Raw genomic sequence first — 19,582 nt, forward strand, 5'->3', positions numbered from 1 at the left:
TGTGATGCATATTATTTTATAAATTAGGGACCTTGAAAAAGGATGATTATTATATGTGATGCGACAGGGTTGCTAAATCTCCCCGCTGCCAGTGACTGGTATATAGCACGTGCTCGGCTCATGTGTACTCAGCGAATGGGTGAGATTCTGAAATGAGGTCCTAGGACTAACACTTGTAGCAAAGCAATTTATCTCACTATTGAACTGTGTCAACCAACAGGAAGGAGACATTTGCCTCAAATTTTAAACAAAGAATCCATTGGAATGAAATAGGCTGTCATTGGCAAAACTAATGGGCTTTTAACCTAGGAAAGTGGATTGGATTTGTCTGGGGTTCCAAAACAGATATGGCAAATACCTGACATGGTGCTGCCACGTTCTACTGTGGACGAAAGCAACTCTACAAACCCATCACTGCATCTTTTTGGGTTGAGCTGGGATATGACTCCAGAATCCTCCCTAACATAGCACACCAGTCAACTGCTATTGATGGAGCAGTGTTGGCATGTGATGCCCAGTTGCTGTTTTTGCTCTCAAAATAGGATCCTTTCTTTACCTGGAATAGTTTCTGGACTCATAAATGAAGGGAGGAGGATGAGTAAGCTAACTTCTCCACAATGACAGAGCATTCCTAGCTTTCTGCTGATGGGGAGGAGACATCTTGGCAAGGCTCATTTGGGCAGATTAAAGGCCTTGAGATGTCATTCCCTAGCTTAGAGGACTTCATGGATACTGTAGGACCGTGTTTCCTTTTGCAGGGAGCTTGATCTTCTGGGGCGTGGGGAGCCATCCTGAGTCTGTGCATTGGAACCCAAAGGAGTTCTGAGTAAGAGCCACTCTCCTCCCCCGTGTTCAGCGGGGGAAGCTGCAGCATGGAGCTGGGAGGGGTCCTTGATGGGAGTCCAGAGACCTGCGTGTGCTGATAAGCTGGTCACCTAGGACAAATCTCCTCCTCCCCTACTCTATGATTTCTTGAAAATTAAGGAGATTGGGTTCCATCAGTGGTTCTCTAAGTCAGTAGTGCTACTATGTCCAGGTGCTTTCTAGAAATGTATGGGGACATTTTGGTTAAAGTGACTGGGGGATGGCTACGGGCATTGAGTGGGTAAGGGGTCAGTGACGCCAGCTGCCTTCCTATGGGCAGGACAGCTTCACTCAAAGAATTTTCCTGTGGCCTGTGTGATTTCCAGGTGTCCCACAGGATATTTGTCTGGTGAAAATCCTGTTTATTATGAACCAAATCTACAACCTAACTGTTTTACAGGTCAAGGCAAAGCGTTTTTCTGTATGGTTTTAATACCTGTTGAATTTTCCAGGAATGCAATTACCGTGAAAGTTGAGGGTTGGTTTGTTTCTTTAGAAATTATCGTTCCATTGTGGAAAAGCACATAAACACTGGCATTGCAGAGTCTGTGCAAACCACCTGTATCAATGTGACTTTTAAAAATGATGTAGGTAGATTATATATATATGACATAAAATGATATATATAATATAAAATTATATAAATTTATATATATAAAATTATGCAGGTAGTTTATAGTTTATATGGATTTCATTTCAGGACAGTAAGGGGGCAACACAAAACATTTGTTGTAAAAAATGTGTGTTAGGTCTCAAAGGGCTAAAACCCAGGGGTCTAAATATCCCCAAAGATCCTTTTTTTAGCCCTAACATCCTCTGAGTCTATGAGAGTCTAGACGACACTCATATGGCATGAAGAATGGAAAACATACAGCAATGGAAGCAAAGGAAAGCAAATGAAAGTCAACAAATTGAGTAGACTTCACTGCTGAGAGTGCCACTGCTGCAGAGCCCCTGTACCATAGGGAAGTCCTTGATTTTGGGGTCTATGTCCAAATGAGATTCAGGATCAGAACCTCCTAAGTTATGTAGCTGAGTGAATCTTTTATCGTTGGCAAGGGATCCAACTCAGTGTGAGCCTACTAGCTATGGAAGCTTTACTCACAACTCTTTTCCTTCTATCTGTAATCCTTCCTCATGCCCTGTTTTCAAGATGTAATTTTAGGAGAATTAAACTTGAACAGCCCAAAATTATATAATTAATTACATTCAGCTTCAATTACCATCCCTAATTGATCCAAGCTTGCTAACACAACACTTTCATTATTTGGCACACAATTATTGAGCGCCTACTTTGTACTGGGAATAAAGTAGGAAATGTCAATTTCTCCTGAGGAGGGAGGAGAGAGGAGGGTGAGGGTGGTTAGGAAAGGCGTCTTGGGGACAAGGGGTAGTAGTCAGGCTTTGGTGGGGAAGCAGCAGGCAGGTAAGTCCCGCTGGCCTTCTAGTTCACCCAGGAACATATGTCCGCTAAAAATCTCATGTGGGCCACACTCTGGGATCAGGCAGGCTGGTTTTGGCACCAGATGTCACACGTTGTACTCTAGGTCTCTCTGGTTTTCTCTTCCTTTGACTGTCAAATAATAATTAGTTAAGAAATTAATAGGTACAATGAACAGCTGCCACCCAAGATACTCTTAATCACCTCACCCGTCTTCCCTCCTAACCCTCTCTTGGCGTCCTTCCCTTTCTCTCTGTAATCGAAGGCCTTCCTACCAAAACCTGAATATGCATTCTTGTTGAATGCTGACTCTGATTCAGCAGGGCTGGGTGGGGTCTGAGATTCTGCATCTCCAACAAGACCCCAGGTGACGCTGATGCTGCTGGTCCAGGGACCATACTTTGAGTAGCAAGGCAGGAAGGCCATTAGATTACTCTTCGTTCAGGTGCTGTCATTCATTGAGGGAGAAGCCAAAGCAAAGTGATTAAACAGCTGCTTCAGGAGAGTGGGCAGTCACGGTTCTCCTAGAGTGGGACAATTACTGCCGAATTGCAGTGGGGGAGGTTACTTCCTCTCTATCCTCTGTGTTCTTTTTGTGGAACAGGGCCCATTTTTTTTACGTCTGCTGGAAGTGATTGTATGAAGTAGCCCACCACGTGAGTTCAGAGGTGGTAACAAAGGTGACATGGCCCAGAGGTTGGTTCCACGGCGTTTGTTAAGTGATTTATGCATGGAAGACTTCCTCTCCACCTAGAAGCACTGGGTCCCACCAAAGAAGGCGAGACAAAGGAAAACAAAGATATGCCTGGAGTGGGAAAGGCAGGCATGCAAAGTTATGGTACTACCACGTGGTCAGCACCCTGTGTGGAGCGACCAGCAGGGCCCTGGCGCCGTGGTGGTTGTACGTCCACTCTACCAGCGATGCAGGCAGGCTGCTCCACTTGGGAGTGTGAGTCGGAGGGCGCTCTGGAACCACCCTCTGTTTTCCTTCTTGTCCACTGCCCCCCTCAGCTTCCAGCAACACCAAGGACTATAGCTGCTGGGCAATCGAAAAGGAAAGGGGTGTAGGCAATTGGGCTGTTTCTCAAAGAGGAAAGAGGAAGACCTGTCTACTGTCATCTCAGGAGGTCTGATGCGGCTCATCAGGCTGGGCATCCCGGAGCTGGGGGACCCCTTCTCCTCCCTGCAGCTCCCTTCCTGCTCAGACTCTGCAGCACAACCGGAAGTGCTTTGCCCTAGAAGTGCATCTCAGCCTCCGCCTGCCCCTCCCGGCCTGGTCCCCTCCCTGCCTGGGCTCCCTAAACTGTTATCCAGAGCCATGTTCTGACTCTCACATGGAGGCTGCGGTCAGCGGGGCCATTGGCTCTCCCCACTTCAGACTCGAGCCCATTCAGCCATGAGGGAGTGGTTGCATCATAGTCCCTTCTCCCCTGAGAGGCTTCTCAGGGTTTCCGTGGGGCCAAGGTATTCAGAGGGGCCATCTTGCCCTTGATGTTGTCCAGCCACGCAGGCATCCACTGGGCTGGGCTGGTCCTGATCAGTCTGAGCCACTGCGTACTTCCCGGAACTTGCAAACCTCTAACATTGTGTTTCCCTGGGTGATGACCCTCCTTCCTCCCTGCTTCACCCCGTCAGTGAGGGCAGCTCTGTCATGACTGCTGTGCGCAGCAGTCACAGAAGTGCTGTTCCTAAATCACACTGGGGCATGAGGAAGCTCTGAGATTGTAAACCTAGAGATGTCATGTGACCATTTCTTTTCTGGAGTCTTGCCTCCAGTCCAGAGGCAATGCTCCCTGGGAAATGGTCACAGGCGTACTCTGACCTCACACCCCTCTGGACTCCTGAGACTTAAAATAGGAGCCAGGAGGAGGGTGTAGGGTTCCTTCGCTAGGACCTAGTGATGGCTAAGCTTTTGTAGTTTCCCCCTGACTGTCCCCTCTTCTACCAGCCTGGAAATTTTTTTTTTTTTAGTTGCGGCTGGGTTGGGGGAAGTGGCGGAGGGCACAGGGGACGGAGGCAATCTTGCTCTTACTCCTAATGTTTCTTCCCAAATCCTTTGCTTAAGTTTTGAGTCTATTCCATTTCCTGAAAGAAGATCCAAAGAGCTAGCTTTTTGAAATCAAAAGCCAATGAGGGACTCCCCCATGGCCCCTTCTGCAGTCTCATCTCTTCCCAGGCAAGGAGCAGAGAGAAGCCTGCTTGCTGCTGGATGGTGGGGTGGTGGAGAGGGAGTTGAGCAGGGGATGGGGGAGTGGGCATCTCATCCCTGAAGAGCACAAAAATCTTCATCTGCTGCAAATACACCGAATCTTCCATTTGCTAACGAATCAATAATGGGTTACTTCTGATTTTTTAGTTTTCTTTTGGCTGGCAGGACCACCCAGCTGCCAAAGGGGAACTCTCCCTTCCTTTTGGCCCTTTTTCTCCCCCAGAAGACATGCCCGCAGGCTGGCCTCGCTCACAGCGGAGCCTTGTGGTGGTCAGGCAGGAATGTGCACGGTTGCTCGCTGGGAATTTTGTTTTCTTTTTGTACTTACAGGGATTTTGAAGTTTAGGCATTCTCTGTCTTCCAGTTATGCTGAGGGTGTGGTTTTTACGTGGCTTTAATTTTTCTTGTTCTCTATTGTTTCTGGAGGAAATCTGGGGAGACGCAGGCCTGGGCAGCCACCACTGGCTCAGTAAAACAGAAGGGAGAGGCGTCCTCTGGAGGTGGGGGATGAAGGGGCTAAGAAGCAAAAGGGACCATTTACTATCCCACGAGGTAGCAGGTGTTCACCAGAAATTTATCTGCATGGACTTTGCCAGACAGAGCTGGATTAAAATTCTGGCTGTGCCTTCTACCACCTGTGAGTCCTTGGGCGCGTTGTTTACCTTTTTATTCCTCTGTCTCTTCCTCTATAACATAAAAGTAATAAAGATATCGACTGCCTACCTCTTAGTGTTGTTGTGAGAGTTGAATGGAAGAGGCACAGGGAGAGCTTAGCACATTGCCTGGCACAAACTAAGCCCTTAATAACATTAGCTGTTATTATTGTTATCATTACTACTATTATTGTTAGCCATTCACTATCTCAGAGAAACTCCTACCCTTGACAAGCATAAGCTCTGATAAGAACGGTTTAAGGAGACCTTAGATTTTTACATTAAACGTTTCCCCTTTAAGGCTCTTAGGTAGTAGCTGTAACAAGTTTCCAGTTTTGGCTTCTGATCCTGATTAAATTCCTAGTCTGTTGCCTTGCATACAGTAAGTAGGCGCTCAGTAAATACTTGTTGGATGAATGATAGTCCATATTTTCAATTACAATCCAAAAATAATGGGGCCATGTTTTAAATCATTCTCTCTCTCTCTCACACACACACACACGCACACAAACACACACGCAGGCACGCTCCATTGTTAAACAGAATTCAACAAGGCTTTAAGCAGACATAGGATGTATTTTGGTTTTCTATTGCTGTGTAACAAATGGCTGCAAACTTAGTGACTCAAAACGACACACATTCACCTCACACTTTCTGTGGTCAGGAGTCCCACAGCTTAGCTGGGTCCTCGGCTTGGGTCTCACAAGGCTGCAATCAAGGCTGAACATGGTGTCAGCCTGGCTGTGTTCTTTTCTGAGGCTCAGAATCCTCTCCCAAGTTCATTCAGGTTCTTGGCAGAATTCAGTTCCTTGCGGTTGTAGGACTGAGGCCCTCAGCTCCCAAGGCTGTCTGTCTCCACAGGCAGTTCATGATATGGCTGTCTGCTTCTTCTAGGCCAGCAAGAGAGTGTCTCTCTGACCCCAGAAAGGACCCAGTCCCTCTTTTAAGGGCTTTCACCTGATTAAGCCAGGCCCACCCAGGAAAATCTCCATTTTGGGTAACTCCAATGGTGCTGGAAAATCCTTCCACCTTTGCTGAGTAACGTAACCAAAGCATGGAGTGACATCCCATCATATTCTCAGTCTCAGCCACATTTAAAGGGAGGAGATTATATAAGGTATGTTGAGTTGTATGTGGGGGGTGAGGGGGTGAGAATCTTGGGGGCCATCTTAGAATTCAGTCTATCACAGAATGTGTTTTCCACGTGTCTATGTCAACCCAGAAGATATTTTTACAAATAGAAACTCCACAATGTGTTTCTATATCTGAGTTGGTATAAACTCCAAGAAGGTGGAGACCAGGTGAGGGCAGTCCCCGATTACAGCACCGTCAAGTCAGTGACAATCATAGTTTCGACCTGCCAGGCGCTGCTCAGTCCTTTAACATCCATTAGGTTACCTAATTCTCACAGCCACGGCCTTTTACAGAGGAGGAAACTGAGGCACAGAGAGGATGAGCGCTTTGCTGGCTGAGTTGACAAAGCTGGGATATGACCTGTGCAGACAGACTCTGAGGTCTGCTCTCTTAGCTCCTGTGTCCTGAATAGAATTGAGGACAATATTATGCACCAGACAAACAAATGCATGATAAACGATTGAAAATGACGATCCGATGGTAAATTTTATGCCCACACTTGATTTCTCTCTGTCTCCTGCTCTCTGATATTAAACGCTTGGTTACTCAAGGCCATAGTTACAGGATGTTAAGTCAACAGTCCCCTTTCCCCCTTTGATTTCAAGATGAGAAAATGGAACAGAACAGCAGGGAAGGACTTCGCGGCGTCTCGGAGCAGCTGGCCGGCAGAGGCGGTGGCTGCGCGGATGCTGGGGTGGCCTCCCCGCCACCCCACGCCGTCACCTCCGGCCGCCCAGGCTGCTCTCGCCCAGGGGACGCTGCCGGCTGCTCTGACGGCCAGCGGCTCAGAGTCCGCCCCAAACTCCTCCCTGGGCGTCAGGATGTCCCCGCCCCAGTGCGTGTCCGGAATAGGCGTCCGAACAACGCCAATCCTGGGGTCTCTCCCTGGTCCCCGCAGAAACGGACTCTGGGGCACAAAGGACCGGGAGGTCAGCCAGACAGGGCTCGTCACTGCCTCCCTCCTCTTTCATGCCGCTGTCTGCCCTCAAACCAAAGCTCAGCTTCTCCTCCCCGCAGCCTCTCGAGACCCCACCGGAACGGGCTTTCCCGCTTTCCCCTTTGTGGAGACTTTCCCCTTTGTAGCGCTGTGCCTGCTCACCAGGGGTCGCGAAGTCCCCGCGCGCCTCCGGGGCAGGGGGGCACCATTTCTGAGTCCAGCCACGGGGAGAATTTACACGCATACACATAGTGCTTGCATATAAAGCCAGTAGAAATGTATTTTTTTTTGCTTCCGCAAAGAAATACGAGCTCTGCTGTTTTTTTTTTTTCTAGAAACATGCCGCTCTGTCTTTTATTTCTCTGAGTATACTTAAAAAACAGGCAGTCCTTTTCCACTCAGAAACTCATTCCACGTGGTTTGGATAGAGCTAACCCTTATTTCCTCCCGGTGCCTCTGAGCACGACTCAGGCCTCACCAGTCAGATCACTCATTCCTCTGGCCACAGCCATTAGCTAAGGGATGGTTGTGTGAGCTGTGCTGTACCAATCAGAGTGCTCCCTGAGACTTTCCTCCCAATTTTGGGAAAGAGGAGCTCTTCCTTGTGTGGGCTAAGCTGGGGTCTGGCTGCTGGCAGCTCTTCTCATGCTTGCGAAAGTTTGTGTGAGAAATAGAAATACAGGCAGAGCCCTACCGATATCAGTTGAGCTCCTGGATCCCACCAGGCCTGAAACCTACTACTGCTGCACTTTGGGGTTGTATATACCAATAAATCCCCTCCCCCGTTTTTTTGCTTAAGTGGGGATCAGCTGGGATTCTGTCACTTGTGACTTAAAAGTCCTTATCCAAGAACCAACATTCTGGAAAGTTCTACCATGTATCAGCCACTGTGCTATGCACTTTAAATTCATGATCTGTTTTAGTCTTTTGTTTAAGGACCTTGCATGGTAGGCATGATTCCTTCAGTCTTACCAACTGGGAAAGAGACTCAGAGCAGTTAGTAAATTTCTCAGGAGCACACAGCAAGTGGCAGAGCAGAAATCCTGCACTTTCTGCCCTGAACTCCTATAACACATACCATACCCAGCTGATAGCATTATTTCATTTCTCCATGAACTTGTATCTGACTAACCATCTAAACTGTAAGGTCCTCCATGGCAGCGATCGTGACCACCACACAGGCCCCCAGCACCTCGCATCGGGTGAGGCACATCATAAATCCTGAACAGACCCTTGCCGAACTCATGACGTGCCCATGGCCCTTCACAACAGGCTCGTCATAACCCGAGTCATGGAAGAGAGACGTGGGGCAGAGGGCACAGTTGCACCTGCTGAGCTGAACATGCTCTTTGCGATTACGACAACCAGTTCTCCCCGGGAGCTGACCCCATGCATCATCCATCCATTCACTATCCATCCATTCTTATAGTCAACAAACACTCTCTGAACATTTATCATATACCGAACATACTGTAAGCCTCAGGATACTAAGTGAACAAGACTTGGCTCCTGTCCTCAAGGATCTTATTTGTAATTGCCTTTTAATCACCCTGAAGCAAATTTCCCAAAGCATGGGCAAGTTGCTGTTAGAGTTGTTGAGCACCTTTCTGGATGGTTCATCATTGCAGCTCAAGTATTGTCCAGGAGGTGGACATCAGCCCATACTTCGCTTCCTCAGCCAAACTGGCCCCACTTCAACCAACAGGGCTGCCACAGTGCATAACTCCAGGAGGCATCATTCACACAGACTAATGACATTCTCAGAAGTTGAGCAGTGTGCAATCTGTACAGCTGTACGTGGCACCCTTATAACCCAAACAGGACCCATTAATGATACCCCTTTCCATTCACAGTCACGTCTGTGGAGCACTTTACCATTTACAGGGAATTTCACCTACGTTACATCAGTTCAACTGAGAAATTCTATTTTGCTTCTCATAATGCAGTCTCTCTCTTCTGCTCTTCACCCTGTGGGGTTCTCTGTTGGCTCCATGAGCTCCCTGTAGCCCCTTCTCAGATGATGACAGCCCAGCTGAACTGGTGACAATTACCAAGCACCAAGTCCCATTACCAGCCCCAGGCTTTCTCCCCACCTACAACACTTACCTGGAATTAGCAGTGGTCGCAGCTCGGCGGAGGGCACGGTGCTGGTGATTATGAACACGCTTCTTGTTCGTCTTTTCAGCCCCGAAATCCTGTCAGTGAGCAGAAGCGATAATAACACGTTATTAAGTTCTTTCTGGGTAATGTAATTCAGGAGTCAGGAGGCAGTGTGGTCATTTGTGTCTTTGAAAAACTTAGAATAATTTTCAGTGTCATTATCCCCCATTGTAAAGAGCCAGGCTCCAATGTATAAATATATATCTGGCCACTCCTGTGGGTATCTAGACTCACACATGTACTCTTAGATGTGCACGTGTGAACGGATATACAGGCGTGTACACATAAGCACAGGGTGTGGGTAGGTGCTTGTAGAAATCAACACAAGCTTTAACATATTTATAGCTCTATGCGCAGGAATAAAAACTCCTTTTTTAAAGGATTGTGGCTTCTACAATCCAGGTTTTCAGGAATTAAATTTGACTCCTGCCCTCTCCCTCGACATGGAGAGGAGTCTCCCTTGTTGCTCGCCATTGTAATACTCAAGGGAAGAACACTGCTCGTACTACACCTCCATGGCGTGCGGAGCCAGCGTACAAGGAGGGCGTCTCAGTGGCCCAGTCCTCTCTGTAGCTCCCCTTTTCCAAGTCCCTAGTTCCTAATAACTTTCTCAGACCTTTGATTTCATCTGAAGAAGTCTATCTGGCAGGCACCAATTATTCGCCAATTTTTCCCTAACGCCTTGGACCTGTGTTACAGGAAAGGTGCGTCTATGGTATGTGCTAATCTCCCTCGTTAATGGAGTTGGTGCCTTAACTGTAGACTGGAATTTCCAAGCCGGGAGAAAGTCGTGAGATTCTGTGAGCTGGCTCCCTCTTTGCACAATGGGGAAGGGGATGGTCAGAGTGGGCAGTAACTAGTCCGAGGCTCCTGAGTGTTAGTGGCAAAGCCAGGACGCGAACCTGTGCCTCCTGGTCCTCCACCCAGAGCTCTTTCTGGTAACGTGGTTCAGCCTCCACAGAAGGCCACTTCGCCTCACTCCAAGTATGCTCTGCCTGTATATCTTGGTGAGCACAGAGATGGGGATTGGGGACGAGATTCTCTATAACCTTGCTCCAGGCCTGACCAGCTCTTGTCAAAGCAGTTATAGGGCAGGGGTGAAAACATGAAGATGAAAGCCCAGCTTCTGACCCCAGCTTTGCCAAATAGCCCTGGACAAGTTCTTAAGCCCTCTGTACTCATGTAGTTGTCTGTAAATTAGGAATAGTAATAGTGTTGAGCTTATAGGGTTGCAGTAAATTAATACATATAAGGTGCCTGATGTATTTGATGTGTTGACTATTACCGTTAACCCTCATCTGCCCTACAGCATTTTCATCTTGTCCCCACTAAACTCTTCATCTCCATTTTAGACATTGAACTCTTTTTTTTTTTGCCAAGGAAGATTGGCCCTGAGCTAGCATCTGTACCCATCTTCCTCCATTTTCTATGTGGGATGTCACCACAGCATGGCTTGACAAGTGGTGTACAGGTTGGTGCCCAGGATCCGAACCCACGAACCCTGGGCCGACAAAGCAGAGCACGCAAATTTAATCACTATGCCACCGGGCCAGCCGCTAGACACTGAACTCTTAATATGGCTTGTGACTTATTATTTCCCATCTATAGCTTTACCTCCTCCCTTCAAGGTAATTTCATTCACTCCCATGGCTCCCCAAATTTACAGCTCCTTACCCCATTTACGTGAATTTACATTCAGTCATTTATTCATATAGTGCCTATCATGGCATTATATGAGTGCCTATTACGAGTGCACTCAATATGAGTGTCTATTATGTGCCAAGCTCTGTTCTAGGTGCTGGGATTTAGCAATGACTACAACTGCCTCAAATCCTTGTCCTCACAGAGCTTACAATCCTAGTGGGGTTGGGGGTGGACAGAATCTCAAATTGTGATCAGTGCTGTGACAAGAAAGCAGGAAAAGGGCATAGGGAGTTCTGGAGGGAAGGTAGAAGTTACTATTTTAAGTAAGAAATGCCTCCTCGATAGGATGGCATTTGAACACCAAGGAGAGTAGGGAGCCAGCAGCTTGGCTATCTAGGAAATCATTCCAGGCAGAGACAACAGCAATGAAAAGCCTAAGGCTGGGATGTGCTTCGTATGTTTGAGGCCCAAGGAGGCCTCTCTGGCTGGAGTAGAGTGTGTGAAAGGGAAAATAGTAGAGTTGAGGTCGGAGAAGTGTTGGCCAGGAGGGCAGATCAAGAAGGGCTTTGTAGACTATTGTAAGGGCTGGGTATTACTTAGAGTAATATGGGAACCCAATGGAGCGTTTTGATTAGAGTGACTTGATATGACTTATGTTTTAATGGAATCTTTCTGGCAGGCATGCTACGAGGAGATTGTAGGGAGCAAGAGTGGACACAGGGAGACCATTTGGAGGCCACTACAATAAGCCAGGACCATGATGGGACTGGGGACATCATGTTCTGGATGAATTTTTTTTTTCTGCTTTTTTTCCCCATATCCCCCCAGTATACAGTTGTTTATATATATATTTTTTAGTTGTGGGTCATTCTAGTTGTGGCATGTGGGATGCTGCCTCAACATAGCCTGATGAGCGGTGCCATGTCCTTGCCCAGGATCTGAACCGGTGAAACCCTGGGCTGCTGAAGCAGAGCTCGTGAACTTAACCACTCAGCCATGGGGCCAGCCCCTGGATGAAGTTTTAAAGTAGAGCTGATAGGTTGCTGAGGATAGGATGAGGGGGTGTTGAGATAGAGAGAGGAGTCAAGGACGACTGCCGGGTTGTGGCCTGGGCAACTGGAAAGACGGTGTTGTGTTATTAACCGAGGTAGAGAAGATGAGGGAGGAGAAGGTTTCATTTTTTTGGAAGGGAGGAGTCGAGTTTGATTTGGACATGGTTAGTTTGAGATGACTTTTAAACATCCAAGTGGGGATTTTGAGTAGGGGAGAGGTTGAACCTGGAGATATCATTTTGGGACGCTCAGTGTAGAAATGCTTGAAAGCCATGAGACTGGACAAGATCTTGTGTGAATGAGTGCCAATAGAGAAGGTCTGAGGACTGATGCCTGAGGCCCAATGCTGTAGAGTTGGGGAGATGAGATGGAACATACGTAAGGAACGGTGAGCTAGGAAGAAAACTAGACCCTGGAAGCCAAGTACAGCAAGAATCTCAAAGAAGAGGCATGACCATCTTTGTTAAACATTGCTAATAGTATAAATAAAAGAAAGATTGATCATTGGATTCGGCAATGTAGAGGTCTTTGGTGACCTAGCCTGATTAGGGGCCTGGGGTTGAAGCCTTGTGGTTGCAGCTGTGTGACATAGCAAACTAGTGGCACAAGGCACAGAAAAAGAAATCCACATGACTTCTAAACATATGAAAAGATGTTTGCCCTCACTGATAAAGGATGAAATGCAAACTAAAATGACACTAAGATACTTTTACACCTATCAGATTAGTCAAAAGACAAAAAATTTAATACTACACTGTGTTGCTTGGGGCATGAGGGAAACAGGCACTTTCCAACTTTGCCGATGGGAATGCAAATTGGTACAAACTCTGTGGAAGAGTGTATCAGAGTTAAATTCAGGGAATCAGAAACCATCTTAGGTATTTCAAGCAGAAAGGGATTTAATATGGGGACTTAGGTGATGGTAAAAACCACTGGCAGGACGGGAAGAGTTAAAGTTAGGATTATAGGGTTATATGGCTATTTTTTTTTCTTTTTTGATCACACTGCCCCAAGCTTTGATCAAGAGGTCTGGAAAGCTGTTGCTGCTGCCCAGAGACTAGGAAATCACAGCTGAAGTCACAGCTGCCTTGCAGCTGGGAAGTCAGTGATTAGCTGGCTACTGCAAAAACTCACAGTGGCCAAAGTCTGGGTGTCAGCTGCCATCAGAATCAGACTAAGAATGGCTTCTACCCACTTCAGTCTTTTGCATCCCATATTGGCAGAAACTAACTGTATTCATATCCCAGTTGGGAAGGAAGCCTGGGAAATGTAGCTCCCAAGCTTCTAGCCCCCATGATCCATATCATCTCCCTATGGGAGAGTATAGAAGGGGACTAATGGCAGTGCTGAGTGCCAGTATATAGCACCTAATTCTGTCCAGCCCTTGGGCTTCTCAGCATCCATACATACCCCTTGTCCATATTTAAATTTCCAGCAGCTACAATAAGAACAACAACATGCTTCCATCTAAAAAAGCATGGTTACATAAAATAAAGCAGATGAGAAGGTAGCCACTCTCTCCCTGAAAGGGAGGGACCCAAAGTCTCATTGGTCATTGCGTCCATCTCTGGCTGATGTTCTTTTCCCTTCTGGTTCAGTCATAATTCCATTTAATATTCTGAAGACTAAATTATAAGATTAGCTGCCACTAACACTCTTTGTATAAAATAATACAAGAAAGATAGAGGAATAAAATACCTAACAAAGCAAGGAAGAATATATGCATATATACTACATTTTTGCAACCAGCCTTTGTTGGCTATTAAACTTCCTTATTCTGCATTATCCCTCATTCCTTGCCCTCCACCGGCATTCAGCTGTTCAGGGTTCTCTCTCTGGTGGAATGACCCAATCCTTCCTTCCTGAAGGATGTGCTCTTGGTGGTCCTGCCTGTGTTGGGTTACTGTTGTCTTCCATTAACACTTACTAATGGACATAGAGGCACTAGTAGGCATCTGAATGAACCCTCTGGGTTCCAGACATATTCCTCTCAGGTCACCACGGACTAGCATCTGTCTTATTCTCCCTTGACAATCAAGAACAGTCAGAACTGAATTCTGCCAAGAACTTTAACGAGGTTGAAGAGGATCTCGGGCTCCAGATGAGAATGTAGGCTGCCGACACCTTGACATTCGCCTCGTGATATCCTGACCAGAGAACCTAGCAACGCCATGCCAGACTTCAGGCCTACAGAACGGTGAGCTAATTAGTAGATGTTGCTTAAAGCCCCCAAGTTTGTAGTAATTTGTTGCACAGCAAAAGAAAACTAATGCACATTCAGAGATCAGAAAGCTATATGAACCCAATGTTCAAAATTGGTATTATTAATAGTGGGACAACTAGACGTCGTGTGCCTGTGGCTGTGATAGAATTGCAACAGGAAGTTCACAGTGTCACTCTAAACTAGTTTGACCAATCGTGTTAAATTGGAATCAAACCATCTTTTAGATTACATGACTGCTTGCATTTGTCAAAACGCATAGAACTGTCAAGTAAAAAGGTTGATGTTCTCTATATACAAATTATACCTCAGTAAACCTGGCTTAAAAAAAATAAGCCTTTGGATATATCTCCTTTTCCGGGAAATACTAGGAATAATTGAATGACAGCATAAGGAAATCGATATATTTAAAATATGGGACATTCTACATGACAGCTGGCCTGATCTCTTCAGAGTCAATGTCATGAAGGGAGATTGTCCTAGATAAGAAAAGATTTAAGAGGCATAATAAACAAATGCATTGCATGAAACTTATTGGATTCTGCTTTCAGAGAAACAGCTATAAAATATGTTTTTAGGACAATTTAGAAATTTGAATATGAAGTGAGTTTTAGGTGATATTAAGGAATTTTTGCTATTTTTTGGTAGGTATAATATTGGTATTATTGTTAATTGGAAAAATGTCCCTCCTCTTTGGAGATACATGCTGAAATATTTGGGGGTGAAGTGTCATGCTGTATTTAATTTAATATGAAATGATTCAGTGATGAGGCAAAAAATGGCAAAATATTAATGATGGTTGAAACTAGATGGATGATACATGGGTGTTCATTGTATTCTTTTGTTTCCTGCAGGTTTGAGATTGGAATTGAAATTATATTGAAACAAACAAACAAACACGAGGAGAAAGCTGTTAGTGGACCCACATAGCTGCCCTATACAGGCTGGAGACCCAAAGTGGGTGATGGGCTGAAGAATATGGAGCCTAATGGCCACTGCAGAAACTCATGTCTGCTGGAAATGCCGCCTCAGCAACTGTCACTGGCAGAGGAAGAAGGGCTTCTCCCTCCCTTCCACCTTCTAAATCACGTGTGTGTGATTGACCAGCCGAATCCCGAACCCTGCTGGCCAGGGCATTTGATCATGCAGGTAATGGAGCTTAAGCTTCAGAGCCCCTCACGTGCACACCCATCTTCCAAGGCCCTGGGAGGGCCCCAGCAATGTGTCCACGTGGTCAAAGTAAGACATTTCAACTACAGATAGTTAAAACTACCCGTCTATTTCTACTCTGATTTTCCTTGTGTCACACTTTCCCTTGTATTAGATGGTATTGTAATGGCCATGGGAATTTTTGGGATCCAGCTTAGAAGTTGAGCTGGGGATGCATTTAGTTGGTGTCTAGAGGGATATGCTTCATGTGGCTTGCAGTCCTTTGCTAGTTGTCCTGTTGTAGGAATGGCTTCCGTGAATACCCCTCCTGCTCACTGGGCCAACTCCCCCCGCTTTATGAGACCAAGGGGCAGGGACAGAGGTCATATCACGATGTGAACATATCATGATGTGAACGTGTCCTGTGCCCAGTGTCAGACGTACGTTGGTAGTGGAATAGAAGAAAGGTTAAAATGCACAGACCCAGAAGCTAGTCTGTGTAATATTCTTCCATTTATTTTTGAGATGTATAAAATTGTAAGTAGAGGATTTGGTACTCACTGATGCCTAGTAAAATGGAAGCTCTCTCCTATCAGGAACATGCTCAATAATGTAGCTTATACACTTATAAACACAGCAAATATTTTTTTGATGGGCATTATGAATCATAGAGTTTTATCAGAATTCTCATATTTGTAGGGCAAACCTGTAGTAGTACTACAAATAGCATGTCTCATATGTTTTATGCATATCAACTATCAACAATAAAAATAAATTTTTACAAGCCATGCTGAAGGAAAAATTCAATTATCTTTTTATTTGTTCTCCAAAAGATATCACAAAATTTTGTCCTATGGAAAAGTGATCAGAGATCATACAGCCAAAAAAAGGTAGGGAAAACAACCTATTATAAAGATGTGTTGGCTGTTGAATAGTTCTAATATTATTTTCCCGGATGTTGTGATGTTTATACTATTTCAGCCTTTAAAAATTTACATTATATTATGATTTTTTTCTTATTCTAAATAGGTATTTGTAATTTTGTATTCTTTTACTGAAAGAAGGTCTTCACAATTGTATAAGCTTTCGACAGAGGATGGCAGAGCAGAAAGAATCTTGATCCCTCATGACACTTGGAAGCCCAGGGCAGCTCTGGATGGCCCACCTCCAGACTCCTTTTATTTGAGGGAGAAATAAATCTCTATCTTGTTTAAGTGACTGTTATTTTGGCTTTTCTGTTATGAGCAGCCAAACAGAATCTTAACTCATATGCCCTTTGACTCAGCAGTTCCACTTCCAGGAATTTGTCCTAGAGATATACCAGCACATACACAAAATGATGTATGGTTAGGGTCACTCATTGCAGCAAAAGATGGGAAACAATCTATATGATTATCAGTGGAGACTGGTTAAGTAAATTACGTACATCCACACAGGGGACTAGTAAGCATTGTACGTTAGGAGGAAGCTTGCCATATTGATATGGAGTTATCTCTAAGGTATATTGTTAAGAGAAAAAAATAAGTGCAGAACAGTGTGAATACTGTGTTATTATTTGTGTAAATGATCTATCTATCTATTATCTATCTATCTATCTATCTATCTATCTGTCTACATGCCATTGGTTGCCTCTGGGGGCAACTAAGTGGCCGAGGACAGGAGTGGGAGGGAAACCTTTCACTGTGTCCCTTTCGAATAATCATGTGAACTTTTAATCTGTTTTAAAATATATAAAATTAAAGTGAAAATTAGAAAACATTCTTACATTTAATACTTGTATAACAAAACGTATTATTTGTTTTTTTTTTTTTAAACTCCTTTCAGATTAAAATAAAACCTCTTAAGTCACCCGTAAGTAGACATGCTCTAGGCCTGGCTCGCCCAGGACCGCCTCAGTTTATGCCTTGTGTTCTGGTGTAATTATCAATATCGTGTCACTTCACTCTCAACAGTGTCTTGGTTTGGATGACATATGTCATGACTCAACTCTGTAGAACTTACCACGTTGTATTTGCAATCTGCCTCTACGTCCTGAGCTGTGAGCTCTTTGAAGGCAGGGACTATGTCTGATTTTTCCCGGTGTCTTGGCACACAGTCAAACTCACTAAATGTTTATTGCATGAATGAATGAACTCTGTGGAGACCTACGCTGACATCTGCTACTCTCTTCTCCACGGATTCTGGTTATCATATCTTGAAGAGTGTAATCTTTATGAAGGTAGGAACAAGACTTAATTGAATCAACACTGGAACTCCAACACAGCACATTGGGATGTAGTTAGCGTTAGTAAGTTTATCAGTATATGCCTGGAATATAGTGAGTACTAACAAATATCAGTTTGATGAATATAGGAATGAATGAATGAATGATTCAGTTTTTGTCTCAACCACCTGAGGACCAATCTCTTATACTGATCGTTCCCACCACTGGTGTTATGTACTGAACGTCTGTGTCCCTCCCAAATTCATATGTTGTAGCCCTAGTCCCCAGTGTGATGGTCCTTGGAGATGGAGCCTTTAGGAGGTAATTAGGGTTAGATTAGGTCATGAGGGTAGGGCCCTCATGATGGGATTGGTGGCCTTATAAGAAGAGGAAGAGAGATTCTCTCACTCTCTCTCCACTTGCTCACACCAAGGGAAGGCCATGTGAGGGCATAGCAAGAAGGTGGCCATCTGCAAGCCAGGTAGAGAGTCCTCACTAGGGACCCAATCTGCTGACACCTTGATCTTGGACTTCTCAGCCTCTAGAACTGTGAGAAATAAATTTCTGTTGTTTAAGCCATGCAGTCTATGCTATTTTGTATGGCAGCCAAGCTGACTAAGACAGGTGGTCTACCTGGCCCTAGCATAGGACGGGAGAGTTATCTCACACTGGTTCAGGGAGGAGGGGGGTTTGGAGACCTTGAATGAAGACCTTCTTGAATGAAGCTGTCAGAGCTCCCTGTGTGTCTTGGTAACGCGCTTTTCTGTGCCTGCAGTTTCTTTAGAGCATCTCATCCCAGCTGTTGCATTTTTGATGGATCACGTTCCCACACCAGGGAACACACTCCCCTGGGGATACTCAGGTTTTGATAAAGTCTGAAAAAACTGGGAGAAAGTAAAGTGCTATAATAATTCCTAAATGCCACAATTACTAATCCTACACCAGTCCTAATTATGCTCTTGGATTGTGCCGTGTTCACAATAGGTTGTGAGTTACGTAGTTACTAGTGAACTAGCTGTCATGCCATCCTCTCTCTTCCACTCAAGAATGCATATCAAATTCAAGTGACTGGTGTTGTTTTAGGGAAGATCTTGAATTTACCCTAGTTTTCCAAAAAGCAGCTAATTCACAAATTTTAGTGTTGATAGTAACCAGTGATCTTATAACTCATTGAGACACTCTAAGGTAGAGAACCAACTACTCCTTTGTTTTGGTGTTGCCTCCTTCAACATCCACTTTAAAACTGTAGATACTCTTAAAGAATAACATATCACAAACTCCCTAGCCACTTCTTTACATAACGATGGAGTGGCGCCAGTTGTGATGTAGAGTTCCTTGTGTGTGTGTGTGTGTGTGTGTGTGTGTGAGAGAGAGAGAGAGAGGGATGTGGGGTAGGGCTTCTAGAAAAGGGATGGGGCATAGAAGTGGGGCTCAGTGCTCTATAGCTTTACAATTTTGCTTTGGGCCCCAGGACAAGACTCGGAGCAGGCATGGGGTCATCTGTGATGGGGTGATTCTGTGTTGTATGTGGCAGTGGTCACCATTTCTCCTTACCTGTGTATCATCAGGCCATATTGTCCTTTGATGACTGATTGGCACTGGGGCACCATCTTCTGAAGAAACATTGATGCCTGATGTACACTTGGCCTCCTTTTTGGTGTCCAGGTCCTGGTTGATCTCTAAGAAAGAGTGACTGGTTTGGTGGTGGGAGGCAGTTGAGAGCTTGGGCACCTGGGCTTGACTTCTAGTTCTAACACTTACTAGCTGCATGGCCTTGGGCAAGTCACTTGACCTCACTAAGCCTCAGTTTCTTCATAAGTAAATGGGGTTGACAATAAAAGTTTCTATCTCATAGGATTGTGGTGTTAAAACCAATATAGTGTTTCGCATAGGTCTTGGCACATAATAAGCCTTC

General features: G+C 45.3%; 1 protein-coding gene across 1 annotated transcript in view; it reads left to right on the forward strand.

Annotated features, from left to right (window-relative positions):
• The window catches only part of ADCK1 (aarF domain containing kinase 1), a 138,562-nt gene extending 121,246 nt beyond the window's left edge, over positions 1 to 17,316 (forward strand). Inside the window, exons 11-12 of the transcript XR_011532806.1 lie at positions 14,139 to 14,291; positions 15,170 to 17,316. The gene's annotated coding sequence lies outside the window, so the exon portion shown is untranslated. The remainder of the gene's footprint in view (positions 1 to 14,138; positions 14,292 to 15,169) is intronic.
• Positions 17,317 to 19,582: the final 2,266 nt, after the last annotated feature.

Source organism: Equus przewalskii, chromosome 25, assembly GCF_037783145.1.
Source record: "Equus przewalskii isolate Varuska chromosome 25, EquPr2, whole genome shotgun sequence".
NCBI classification, from domain to species: Eukaryota; Metazoa; Chordata; class Mammalia; order Perissodactyla; family Equidae; genus Equus; species Equus przewalskii.